Below are 14,518 nucleotides of genomic sequence, written 5' to 3' on the forward strand. Positions count from 1 at the left end.
ACGAGCACTAGAAGCCATATCTCATATAGCTGCTTTTGCTTATTTGCACTGTTTGGGAAATGAAACTGTTTTTATCATGTTTAAAATTACATTTTAAGTGCTTTAAAGATAGGATGCAATTATTGAATGCTTTCTTCATATATTGATGTTTTTATACTTCAGTATTAAAAAATTATTTCTCCTTTTTTATATATCATACTGTATCTGTTTTTCTGATGTGACTTTTTTGGCTCAGTAGAGCTGAATAAAGTGTTTCGATTGATTGATTCAAGTCACGGAGAGGTGACACGCAGCTCTATATAAAACTTGTATGAGATAAATAGGTTTTAGAATTCAGGGCAACAGCTGGACATTTTAGAAGAGAGCATCTTTTTGAAGAGGCAGTGTAGAAAGGGTTTTGGATGCTAGGTTTCACATAGGTGGCACGAGACCTGCCAGCTCCCCTCACCTTCCCTTATGTTCAGCTCTGATTTTCTATGCATAGCCCGTGGCACCACCTGGTCCACATGGAGGGACAGCCAAAGGGTACGGTAGAGTTACTGGCCTAGATGGTTCGGAGCTGGAGTGGTACCCGTGTTGTCCTGTCAGCAGTAGCTAAATCATCCCAGAGTATGGTTGTGTGCAGAGTGGGAAAGGTAAGTACCCTCATGGTGAGTACCTCTCACCATTACGGCCCGATACTCTCCACTCTAAGTAATGTGAATTCAGTTGGTACTTATTCAGTCAATAAACTAGATATCCCCTACAGATCATGGACACAGCAAATGAGTACCAACACGCCTTTATTGTGGATGAAGTAAAGTTACACCCGTGGGTACATGCTGCATTTCAGTAAAGACCATGTATGGCATCTTTATTGGGAAGATTACGCCCACCCAGACTTCCCGGCATATTGGTCTTGGGTCATCTGTAGTCTCCGAGATAACAGATAGACATTCGACATGCTTCAGAAGCCTCATTTGTGATGTTGTGAATAGCCAATCGCCTGACTCCCTACATTCCTGTAAGAGAGGTAGTTCAGGGATATGGCTCACACTGAGGAAATGCTCCCACCTCCCCTTCACAAAAGTAATCTTTATTAATAATTGTACTACCCGTGACTTCCCACCAGGGACATTTGAGTTTGTGTCTAGAGACTGCCAGGACCTATCGTTCAGAACCCTCTCAGGATGAATAGGTTGGTAGAAGAGTCTTCCAGTGTCCAAATCACCCAAAGGGTTGGTGTCCCTAGTGGTGACCTGCATAGAGGCCCATGAACTGTTCTCTGCATATCCATTGGCACTATGTCACCCACCAAGGACAGGGCCATCATATTCTTGCAAAGGATCACCTACAAATAGCGTACGATAGTCCTAGTGTTCATTTGTCAGACTCTTGGAATCCTTCTCAGGTCCTACTCCCTTGGAGTACATGTCCCAGATTAATGGCCATCCCACTTGAGTATCCTTCAAGATCCGAAGCACCCGTCTCACTATACTCTACCAATCTGGCCCAGACAGACTTTTGTCACTCATTTAAGCTCCTGCCCAACCACTTTACCCAAACACACCCAGAACACACCCCCCACCTTTCTCTCATTGGGTGCCCTATCCATGCATATACATATCTGCCCCCTGTTGCTAGGGAATAAGATACCCAGCAGGAATCGCACCCCTGTGAGGCTGTGACTAGCAATGCCAGTAATGAGTCAATAGGAGCATGTGTGTACCCAGTTCACATTCCTCCTCAAGGTCACTCTTGCGAGGGATCTACGGACTCACTATTCTGTAGGTAGAGATCCCTGCATATGCAGCATTAGTCACTAGCACTCTTTTTGGCTACTGCAGTTTCTCTCAAGATGAACATTAAAATATGAATTGCTCCTTAATTTCTGGCAAAGCCTATTCATTCCAGGGTGCTTTCCTTGGAGGGAGGTGTTGACCCCTCAGGTGTTTACTTCAGGCCTTCTGGAGCTGTGAGACCAAGTCCTGACTGCTCTGTTGCATGCTTCTCGCACTGATGAGATCTATTGTGGTTGATCGACTCATCGTTTAGAACCAGGGTGTTGGGGCAAAGCAGTATCTCCTAATATTCTGTGCCAGTTTTTATTGTGGATGTGATTTCTGGTTCAGCTGGTGGTGGGCCATTATTTTTCAAAGCTCGGGTGACATGGACATATTACTCTAAGTAGCAGCTTGATTTTAGATTCTCTGGAACTTCTTAATTACTTTCTTCATAACCACACCATAAATTAATCTACAGTAGTGCATCCAAGACCTTACCAGCGCCCTGGCGTGTTTGATTCAATGTTTAAACATAAGAGCAGGAAGACCTTCCACAACATAGCAGGTTATAAGTTTATATTTCCTGTGCCACTGTGGCGCCTTGTGTGAAGGAAAGCACTGGATCAAAAGAGGCCCCAAGAATTTTGACTAAGTTGGGTGTGAGTGGGGATGTGAAACTATTGATCAGGTTTGTTGCAAGCCTTACACATTCTTCCACAAGGAGAAACTGTTTTTATTGATCAATTCTGTTTTTAGAACATTTGTAAACCTGTACAGATTCACCACCTACAAATTAGAGGCCGGCGTAACTTGGTTGAGAAAAACAGAGGAAATTGAAAGAGGAGGGAAAGAACGTAGGAAAGGAAAAACTGTGTACCCTGCCTACCCCTTTCCACTTCATTGACTCATGACGCCTATGAGTAGTACATGTTTCTGGCACTGTATCTCTTAAAACCAAAAGCAAAGGTAATCAAGGTCTAACAGTCCTGGTAACGTCCAGAATAGTTGCTAATCATAGACTCAAGCCTCTGTCTCCTATGTATGATTGGACACTATATGTAGCAGCTTGAGGTACTTCGGACAAGTGAATAGATTCTGTTGAAAGAAGTTCTATGAACGGAGACCAAGGGCCAGATGTACGACCCTTTTTTGCGGCCGCAAATGGGAGATCCTCCCGTTTGTGGCGGCAAAAACGGTAATAGCATGTACAAATGCTATTTTGCACGTCCCTTCCTAATAGCGAGTCAACATGCTATGTACTGATGTTTTGCGGCCGCAAAACACTAGCAGTTTACCACCTACTTCAAGTAGGTGGTAAACCACTCGCAAAGGGGAAGGGGTCTACAGGGGACCCTTTCCCCTTTGGGAGTATGTGGGAACATATTTTTTAAGAGCAGGCAGTGGTACCAGAGACCACTGCCTGCCCTTAAGTAAAAGGAAACTTTCCAGTTTAATTTTTTTTTTAAATGCATCCCATTTTCCTTTAAGGAAAACGGGCTGAGGAGCGCTAGGGGGTGCCTGACCATCATGGCCGCTTAGCGGTGCGGCTCAGGGCGCCCGGCCCCGTTTCTTTCTGCCTGCTCCGCCCTGAGCTGCCCTGGCCGAGCTTTAGCGGGCGCATTGGGGCACGGAGCAGACCCACATCCTTGGGTCCCAGTTTGATGAGATCCGGCCCTCCCGGGCGCCGCTGAACAACATCGTAGCGGGCCCGGGGCGCGGACGCGGCGAGCCTGGAGCAGGGACCGGGGAAGGCAGCCACTGGAACCCGCAGCGCCCACGAGGTGTCTGGGCCCCGGGCCTTCGGAGGCGAGGAAGAGGCGCTCGGCTGCGGGGATCGCGGGGGGCTCTTCCCCCGCCACCCCACGAGGCGAGAGCTAACCCTGCCTGGGGTGTCCGAGGAATATGTGAAGACGTGGAGCTGGTGGAGCTGGTCCCGGGGGGCAGCTTGACGCCAGGAGGTTGCCGGTGAGTGCGGCGCGGCGGAGGTAGGCGGCGGGGCCATTGGAGCTGTGAGGGGGATCTAGAGGAGCCTCCTGGGGGAGGACCAGCGCTCCTTCGCCCGACGCCCCCCCCCCTCCGCTGGAGGCGCCCTTCTGGGTGTGCGGGTCCCGGCCCATGGAGGGGCGCTGCGTGGCGTGAGGTTCTCTCTGCTTATCGGGCCGCAGGCCGGCGGTCAGGAGGGCTAGTTCCATTTCCCCCCTCCGCCCGCGCTCCCGGGGGCCGCCCTGCAACGTTTGGAAACCCGTGTGGAGTGAGTGGGCACTGAGGCCCCACTACAGACAGCGGCACTGACCGTGGGCAGGGGCGGGTGGCGGCATACCACCCTGGGCTTCGACGGGCCGCGAATTGGCGGCGGTCCCTGGGGGCGGATCGGCTGTCATATCGGGCAGCGCCCCAGGAGGTGATTTGCGGGGCTTCGGCCGACGGGCTGCCCAGGCGAGTGGAGGCCCCAACTGCACGTTCTCCATCCTGCTGCCCAGTTCCCCGGTCCTGGTGGGCTCACTGAGATCTACTGCGGGGCCCATCGGTGGGTACGGCCATCCCCCACAGGCTGAAGTGGGGTCACCATGGGCAAGGACAGGCCCTCTAGACAGACGCCTGCGGCCACCCAAAACAGGATTGAACAATTTACGACCTCTGAGAGGGGGACTGGCCCGACCGGGGAGGCGGCATCGGCCCCTGCTACATATCTGTCCGCCATCTTGCAGGCCATCAACGCGTCCCGCTCCTCCCTGGAGGGTATGGTCGGGGAGGTCAAGGTGGATGTTGCCCTCCTCCGACAAGACTTGCGCAATGCCACCACCCGCATCTCTGAGGCCGAATCCAGAATCTCGACTGCTGAGGATGATATCCGCCAGCTGCAGGACCAAGTACAGGAGCTCACCACCCACTCTAAGGAGCTGCATCGCCGGGCCGAGGATGCAGAAAACCGGGCGCGGCGCTGCAACCTCCGCCTGGTGGGATTTCCGGAGGGGGCCGAGTCGGGCCGGGTGGATGACTTTTTGGAGCGCTGGTTTAAATCCTGAATGCCTGCGGGCAGCCTGTCGGCCTGGTTGGTGGTGGAGAGGGCCCACCGCTCCTTGGCTCCTAGGCCTCGGGGGGCACCCCCCCGCCCCTTCATTCTAAATTTCAGAGACCGGGACGCTATTCTCCGCGAGGCCCGGCGTGCTGAAACTCTTACATACCAGAATCATAATATCATGATCTTCCCGGATTAAACTCGGGAGGTCCAGGAGCTGCAGCGGTCCTACACGGAGGTGAAGCAGAAGATGCAGGCTCTGGGCCTTCAATACCAACTTCAGTTCCCGGCCCGTCTCCGGGTCATCTTTCAGCACAAAGCCATATTTTTTGATACGCCTCGAGCAGCTTGGACTTGGCTGACGGAGGAACATCCTCTGCCTCGATCCGGACAGGGCTCACCGTCGATGAACCACAGGGGACAGGCAGTGTCCAGACCGTCAAGAACTCATCGACGGCGGCGCACAGAGCCCCGGGGGCGCGCGGAGGGAGAGGTGGTGGCCACGCGCTCCATGGGACGGCCACGTCAGGCCTCTGGAGCTTCGCCCGCCTCTTCGGACGCCCCTGCCGGTCCCGCAGCTGCTGGAAGCCGGGCCGGATCCCCTCTGCGGGTGGGCTCTGCGGTTCCACCTGCTGCGCAAATGGACACCTCGGACCTCTCCCGCAGTCCAGTTATCTGACTCTCTCTTGCTGGGGGTGGTTTGTTGGGAGGCTTGGGAGTGATCTACCAGGCGGCCAGTGCCAGCGTTTGGACTTCCGTGCCCCACTTTAGGGATAGCTCTCGGCCAGGGCAGGGGATTTAGTCATGATCCGATCTGTGGAGGGGTCCACTATGCACTCAAGCCCGAGCGTTCTAGCTTGGTAGTTGTTATTTAGAGTTAGGGCGACAGATGCTTCAGTTTTCGAAGTATAGGGTGGGGGATTGGGGTTGTTTTGGGGTTGTTTCCTTCTTCTAGAGAGGATTATGTTGACTGGAGATATCCTCCTCAAGGTTGTTGTCCAATGGCATCGTTGCGTTCCTGACCTGCCCGCTGACCTGCTTTCCTGGTGTTTCTCCCCTTGGGGAGGCCCTGCACCTGCGTCCCCCCTGGTTTCGCTGCTAGGTGCGCGCTCTAAGGACGCTCCCCTTTCCGCGTGCACTGGGTGCCCCTGCTTGGGGTTATGGCTGACACTATCATTCCTAGGGCCGCCATGCGTATTTTGTCGTGGAATGTCAACAGCCTTTTGGACTGTTTCAAACGCATGGCGGTTCTTAAGTACGCGCAGCGTATGGGGATTGATGTCCTCCTCCTGCAGGAGACCCATCTTCCTGGCAATAACTGTCCCTTCCTTGCCCGCTACGGGTACGATAGGGTGTGGCCCTCAGGCTTTGCTAGGGGTTCCCGGGGAGTGGCTATCCTGTTCAGGCGGACTTTTCCCTTTGTTCTAGCCCAGGTGCATTTAGACTCCCAAGGTATGGCTGTTGCCATATGTGGTACTCTCGAGGGGCGGCCATTCACCCTTATATCCTTGTATGCGGCGCCGTCCCTGTTGCAAACCGTCCTCTCATACACTGCAGCCTTACTTCCAACACTCCCGGCGGGGGCGCTCATTCTGGGGGGGGGGGATTTTAATGCTGTCTACACGCCTAGCATGGATGCGACGGGCCCGATCTCCCTTGCCAGAGCCGCCCGCGCGAAGCTGCTGTCTGGCTGGGCTGAGGCCCAGGGCCTATGTGATGTGTGGAGGGTCTGGCACCCGCAGGCCCGCCAATACACCCATACCTCGGCGGCGCACCACTCGCACGCTCGGATTGATTTAATCTTTGTCCCGTCTACCGAATGCGCGGGGGTTCAGGATGCCCGCATTCTTCCTAGGGGCCTCTCAGACCACTCTCTGCTGCTTCTGGCCCTCGGCCCGCCTCCCTTTTCCGCCCGCCCGGTGTGGCGTCTGAACGCTTGGTTCCTACAGGATAAGGACTTTCGGAAGTCGGTAGGAGACGAGATCTCTAGCTACTATCACCACAACGTGGGTCTGTTTCTTCCGCGACCGTCCTCTGGGAGGCTGGTAAGGCGACTATTAGGGGAGCGGCCAAGGGACTTGTACAGCAACAGCGCCGGAGACACCTCCAGCAGCTTACGGAATGTGAAGCGCAGGCCTTGGAGCTTGAGCGTGACCAGGAGGCATTGAGTGATGCTGGGCGGGCACGGCGGCTGGCCTTTCTGCGGGAGGAGATTTGTATGCACTTCATGGAGGCGGCGAAAACTCTATGGCGCTCCTCAGTGGCTCGAGTATACGGCTGGGGGGATAAGAACGGTGCACTTCTCCACCGGCTGGCCACGTACCACCGGGCAAACAGGATTGTCCCTGCCATTGTGGGCCCTACCGGCGAAACTCACACTGTCTCCGTGGCGATGGCTCAGTCCTTTGCCGATTATTATTCCACGCTGTACCGGGCTCGGGCACTGGGGATCTCCCTGACGGAGCTGATGGGAACGGCTGGAGCGGGCCTGCAGTGCTTGGGGCGAGAGGCCGGTGAGACCCTGGACTCGCCCGTTACGCTGCAAGAAATTGACGCAGCCATCAGCCATCTGGCTCCTGGGTAAACTCCGGGTCCGGACGGCTTCCCACAGGAATATTATGCCCACTACCGTGAAGCCCTCGTTCCGCAACTTTTGGGCCTCTATGCAGAGGTGATAGAGAAAGGCTTGTTCCCTTCGGAGACGGAGACGGCTACGATAGTCGTTCTCCCCAAAACGCAGCCCCCATCACAGTCCTGCTCGGACTATCGCCCGATATATCTAATTAATACTGAAATTAAGATATACGCTACCATCCTGGCGCAACGATTGCGCCCGCAACTTACTTCACTGGTCCATCCGGACCAATGTGGATTCATGCCGAACCGAGGGACTCTGCACTGCCTGTGGCACCTGCATCTCGCCATGGCTCACCGGGGGCGCCTCTCTCCTTACCTGGCCCTGTTGCTAGTCGACTTTGAGAAGGCCTTTGACTCGGTGGGGTGGGTCTACCTTGAAGAGGTACTGGAGAGGATGGGGTTCGGTCCTCAATTTCGCGCCATGGTCCGGGTCTTGTACGCGGCTCCAGGGGCCAAGAATGGGGCTCTATCCCGCCCGTTTCTCATCGGGCGGGGGACGCGTCAGGGTTGCCCGCTCTCGCCCCTTTTCTTCGCCTTGGCAATGGAACCCCTGGCCGTTCTGATCCGGTCGGATCCTGCTCTTCGTGGGTGGGACTGGCCGGGCATGACTCATAATAAAATAGCTCTGTACGCGGACGATGTCCTCCTTTACCTCTCAGACCCAGCTATCTCCGGTCCTCTTGTTCGTCAGATTCTTCGCCGGTTCGGTCAGGCATCGGGTCTCCTTCTCAACCCCGGGAAATCGGTCTTGGTTCCGCTGCATCCGGCTAGAGATTGCTTCGACTGGCAGTCCGATATTCCCCTCCGGTGCCTTTCTTTTAAGTATCTGGGGATCTGGGTCACCCTTCTAACGGAGCTCTGCTGGGCCCTCAATGTGGCCCCCGTGGTCAATAAAGCCAGATCAGACCTGGCGAGGTGGCAATCGCTCCCATTGAACCCGCTGGGGAGGATTGCACTCTACAAGATGATGATCCTTCCCAAGTTCCTGTACATGCTGCAGAACACGCCCTGCTCTTTTTCTCGTCCTTGGTTCCGGGACTTGGATAAGATGGCGACCAAGTTTCTCTGGGGAGGCGGTTGAGCCCGTCTGGCCTTGAGCCGGTGCCGGATTCCATCATATGACGGAGGTCTGAGCATGACCAACCTTTATTTGTACTATCTTGCAACTCAGCTCCTGGTGGTCCACGATTGGTTTTCGGGCGGGTGGGACAACCCAGCCTACAGGCTGGAGGTACAGCTGCTGGGGTTCCCCTCCATTCAAAATATGCTCTACGGAGCAACAGCTCCTCGGGTGCTCCCGGACGTTGTACGGGCCCCTTTCTTGGTATGGCGTGCCGTTCTCCGGCATACCCGATGGTCGGGGAAACTTACTCGTGTTACACCGCACTGGCATGCCACTTGGCTGCGGGAGGTCGCGGTGTTGGGAGGGTTTCGAGTGTGGGATCTCTTTGGGATTTCTTGTTTAGGCGATGTGTGGCAGGGGAGTCGCATGTGCTCCTTCCAGGAGCTCCGGGATCAGTTCTCGTTGTGCCCCTCGCAGTTTTATAAAGATCTCCAGCTGCGTCACGCGATTCAATCTCATGTACCTCTGGATTCAAGGATCCCTGATCATAGCCCACCCGAAGCTCAGGAGATGTTGGGGTTTCTGGGGAAGGGGGGAATTTCCCGTATTTACCGGATCCTGGTCAATAACACCCCGACGGACTGGGATGACATGAAGCTGCGCTGGGAGGCCTGGGTGGGACCATTGCACGATGCTGATTGGAGGGACGCCCTTATGGCACCCAGGACGATTACCTCATCAGCCAGGTTGCGGCTCATCCAGCTTTATTACCTGCATACCGCCTATCTGACCCCGGAACGCCTCTACCGTGCGGGTCTTTCTCCAGATGCCTCATGTGCGCGCTGTAGGGCAGACCCGGTGGACTTCTTCCACATGGTGTGGGCCTGCCCGCATCTGGGAGCCTACTGGGGCGAGATTGAAACTGAACTAACTGAGATACTGGGGTGGGAGGTCCCCCATGATCCCAAATTGGCCCTGCTGAGGATAACGGACGGTCTGGACGGTATCCGTAATGAGAAATTCTTCCTAACTACTGCTCTGGTGGTGGCTAAAAGGGACATCGCGGCCGCCTGGAAGCGGGCTGATCCACCCAAATGCGCTACATGGAGAAGGGGTGTGGACTGTTGCGCGACGCAGGAGCGCATGATGTATTCGGCGCGGGGTTGCCCCAAAAAGTTTAGCAGAATATGGGGGAAGTTGCTAGGGGGTATAATCTAGGGGTGTTGATGCGGGTGGAGGGAGTGAGGGGGTCGGGGAGGGGGTGGGAGGTCTTGCTATTGAGTGTTTATGAACCCAGGAGATGTCATTTTGATGCCAGTTCATTTGGACGGTTGTATGTACATTTATGTGTGTTCTTTTGCAAAAATAAAAATTTGCTTATCAAAAAAAAAGGAAAACGGGCTGCATATAAAAAATAAAAAAACAGCTTTATTAAAAAAGCAGTCACAGACATGGTGGTTTACTGACCCCAGCAGGCCACCATCCCTGTGAATGCTAGCCATTCCTAAAGGGGTTGCAAATTGCACCTGCCTCATTAATATTCATGAGGCATGCAATTTGCGACCCCATTAGGAATCGCAAACAGTGTCTGAGACACTGTTGTGCATTCCAATTAACGAGTCGCAAATTGTGAGTCACAAATGCGACGCAATTTGCGACTCGCTAATTGGCGGGTCGTATATCTGGCCCCTAATCTCTTGAAAAGTATCAGCTTTGCATTCTATGGAAAGGGCCAGTTTCTCTATACCCAGCATGCGCCATATCAGGAAAATGTTTTTTAATGTCTATCTTTTCAAATTTCCTGCAGTATGATTGGACTTCATAGTTTTCTTTTTATCCAGGTATATTGCATGTTGAAATGACGAGACGAAACCTTGTAGCGAGGACGTTTTATCTGTAAAGAACCGGGGCCATTTGGTTTTGTATAAACTTTGATGGCTGACTCCTTGAATATCACTTCCTTAAGACTTTCTTAGCTTACTGGCTGGCCACTTATACCTCGAGGGCTACAAATTTACTGGTCTCCCACCTTGGTGCCTTGATGGCAAAGTTAGCATCCGTTACGTTCCAACACATTTCCTGTTGCACATTATAGTCAAGGAAGCCACGTAGTAACATCTTGCTATAAATATAATTTCTCAAACTGATTAACGTGGTCCTTTTCAAGAATCTGCTTCATTGAGTTGCTCCTGCTAAAATAGATTCCTTTCCACTAAAATGATTTCATAATTATTTTTTTACTTCCCACAAACAAGGAGTGTCTTGGACTGGCTCTCCTATAGTTCTCCTAGCTCCACACAAACCATCTCACCATATCCCTCTTGGTCTCCGCTCTGTACATGAGGAGGAATTAATGTGTTCATCCAGCGGGTTAACAAAACCTACCTCTAGTTTATCATGAAATGCTACACTCTGCTTTGCAGAAGCACATTTTTACCCAGTAGTGTAATCTTTAAGTTCACCGAGTCCTGAATAAGGTGAAAGGCGAAAGCCTTTTATCAAATCAGGTTGTCTTCTACAGAAAGACGATATTCATCTTTAAAACACTTCTGTAACCTTACAATCTAGTCTCCGTTCAACCAGGTCACATCTTTTCACCTTATCTGGTACTCTACAGTTACAGTATCTCCCGTCAGTTTCTTTTACTTACTCACTGGAATACCTAACCAATGTCCTAGGCCTCAACATCTAAGCCTGCCTCCGATAACACCATGAGGCATCAGCTCAGCTATAATCAGAGCACATGCAGCCTCTCCATCAGTGACAGGTTTGCCTTGAAGTAGAAGTTTCTTAAAAGAACTCTGGTCTGGAGACAACACTCTGTACTTCTTAACAACTTCAGTCCACCTTTGAACAGCTACCAACTGACTTTTTTCAAATTAACAGAACCAGAAGTAATAAATACACTCTGTCATTCAGTTCTTCCGGACGTTCTGGTCAACCACCTAAAATTCTAACCTGTTCATGCCGCCAGCCCATGGATTAGTTAGTCATACACAGACAGAACACTTTTCAAACCACCCATGTCGTATACAGACACTGATCAGATGCAGCAACCAATCTTGTGTGAATCACCCTCTCCGAAGAACTGTATCTTGTCTGTATCGGTGATAAATTAAGTGCATTTCAAAATTGCCTTAAATCTACAATATTCAGGCATCAAACTTATCTTTTAATGAACTGGGAGCTACTCCGCTTCAGCACAATAACCAAGGTGCTGGACACATCTGTGAAAGCTGATTGCAGTGCTTCAAATCTCGTTCTGGTCGATACAGAGTCAGTCCTCATGCAGAATCAATGCTGACCTGGGTAGGGTCAGACAGGCCCAAAATCACAATTTTTTTTTCTTTTCTTTCATTCCTCTAAAAAATGTACTTGCAGCCTAAGCTTTCTTGTGGAGTAAGCATACCAGTACTCAGGTCTTTGTTGGTAAGAGTTGGAAATGTGGTGTCCTGAGCTGGTAGTACTTGTCTTTATGACAGGCTGCAGTACCGAAACCGCCATGGTTAACATTTTTGATGACATTCATCATTCCTTAGAGAATGGAGAGGCTTGCCTTCTTATCCTTTTGGACCTCTCCGCAGCGTTCAATACAGTCAATCATTCATCCTTACTGGAATCTCTCGAGAATCGTTTTGACCTCAATGGCACTGTCCTAAACTGGTTCACCTCCTATCTCAAACACCGAACACAACAAATTAAAATTAACTCCTGCCTGTCTAATCCTACTCCTGTCTCTCTGGGTGTCTCCGAGGGCTCAATTCTCTCCCCCTCGCTCTTCAACCTCTTTATGGAACCCCTTACTATCTTTTTGAATCAAGCCAGGATCAACTATCACCTGTACGCTGACAACAAGCAACTCTACTACAAAATGAATTCACACAGCGACATCCTTAATCTAAACAACACTTGGAGTAAGATTCAATCCTGGTTTTACACTAACCATCTAAAATTGAACCCCACAAAACAGAAATCATTCTATTCTCCCCCCAAAAGTAACCACCTCCCTATCCAAAGCTGGATTACCGGCCTCTCAGCCCTAAACTGTCCGCTCATAATATACGACGTTACATCGTTGTGTTTACACCGCAATACCTTTACAACGCAGGCATTACAACACAAGTCGTTACAACCACTTGCGCTGGAGGGCGCTGGACTTAGGAATAGTATGATTTACTATTCCAACTCCAGCCTACGTTACGGTAGGGAAGGTGTTGGAATAGTAAATCATACTATTCCTTAGCTTAGAGCGCCATCCAGCGCAAGTCATTATAATGACTTGCGTTGTAATACCCGCGTTGTAAAGGTATTACAGTGTAAACACCGCGATGTAAGCGATGTTTCCCGTCTGCTCACTCTATCCAACTCGGCTAAATCCTTAGGTTTCATCCTGGACAACAATTTGGCACTGAAAGACCATATCAATAACTCAACCAAAGGAGCTCTTTTCACACTTAAACACCTAAAAAAAAATCAAACCCTTCATCCCTACAGACAACTTCAAATATGTCGTTCAATTGTTAGTCCTCTCTAAACTTGACTACGGTAACGCTATTCTCATTGGAACCCCTAAAGCTTACCTTGCCCCCCTCAGATCCGTGTTCAATATGGCTGCCCGGCTTATAACAGACTGCAAACGGTTTGATCACATCACGCCTGCCCTCAAGTCTCTTAACTGGTTCCCCATCTGTTGTGAATGTGGCGCCTCACCAATAAGCCACACCCAATCCCTGCACTCCCACTTGGAAGGCAAATATACCACTGCACCTTTGAATAATATACACTTTTGAGCATGTCTTACCACCCCAGGCACAGCAAGACTGCAGCACAAAACAAACAGCACCTTTTGAAAATGGGTTTTATTTAACAAAATGCAAAGACTCTATCACTTTTAGAATAAGGCTTGGGGTTTATTACATAATACTATCTAAGCAAAGGCTATCTCAGATACCAAATGCATAAGATTCAAATATATGTAGCAAACTTATAATCTAAAGGCATGAATCAATAACTGAGCAAACTATAATACTGATTAATAAACGAGCAATAACTGATATAAGATAAGGTACACTGGACGTCCTGCAAGAGATCAGTAAGATATAAATATATAGAGAGCAGAGGAGTACTCTGGATGTGCACCTCCCACACCACAAAGAAAACGCCTCCAATGATCAAAGAACCACACAACTCAATACATCACCTGTTGCATACACTGCCCACTTCTGACTGGGGGAATTACAGCCGGAGATCAGAGCTCAGCAAGCCAGGGCTCAATCCGAGATAGACACGTCTGCCCTCGCTCGGAATCCAAACTCCCAGTTTCTCAGCCTGCAACCCTCAGCTATAAACACACTAGAAGATTCGTGAAAGACCTCCTCCCACCGCCAGAGGAATTTTACCAGAACTGGCCAAGTTCCAAGCAAGAATCTCCATGGCAGTAAGGAGCTCTCAAGTCTCTTCCTCCATTCGCACTTCTTCCAGCCTCTGTCTTGAAGAAGCTCTCACAAGGCCTTCCACAGTACACTAAACAAAAACAATCGCTCAGGAAAACACCAAGACCTTGAATGTGAATAACCCAAACAACTTGCAAGCACGGCTGTGCACGCAGCAGCAAGGCAGAGTCAGACATGAGGCCCTGTCAAAGGCAATAGTCCGCACCTATAATTCTCATCCACACAACTTACAAGCACCACTGTGCACACAGAAAAGTTTGAAGCAAGGTAAAGTCAGAAGGCAGAATGACATTAGACCACGTCAAAGCCAATAGGTCAAAGTCATAATTCACCTAACCCAAATAACATTATACACTTAATCCCTCAGTATACAACATTGAGCACATGTGTGCACCACCACCCACAAGACTGCACCTCAACATCCCATACCTTCTATTCTTGGAAAGACTATTCCACTAAAAGGCAGAAGAAAAGCAGGCTTATGCAAACCCATCCTACATTAAGGCTAAAGTAACATAACACAGTTAAGTCAGCACAGAATGGTGGTGGTTGAGGGTCATCATAGGGCGTCAGACCACAAAAG

The 14,518-nt window shown here is 50.9% G+C and overlaps 1 protein-coding gene across 8 annotated transcripts in view; it reads left to right on the top strand.

Moving 5' to 3' along the window:
* Window positions 1-14,518, top strand: part of TMEM150C (transmembrane protein 150C) — a 267,221-nt gene that overhangs the window by 229,345 nt on the left and 23,358 nt on the right. The gene's annotated exons all lie outside the window — the stretch shown is intronic.

Source organism: Triturus cristatus, chromosome 2_2, assembly GCF_964204655.1.
Source record: "Triturus cristatus chromosome 2_2, aTriCri1.1, whole genome shotgun sequence".
Taxonomy (NCBI): Eukaryota; Metazoa; Chordata; class Amphibia; order Caudata; family Salamandridae; genus Triturus; species Triturus cristatus.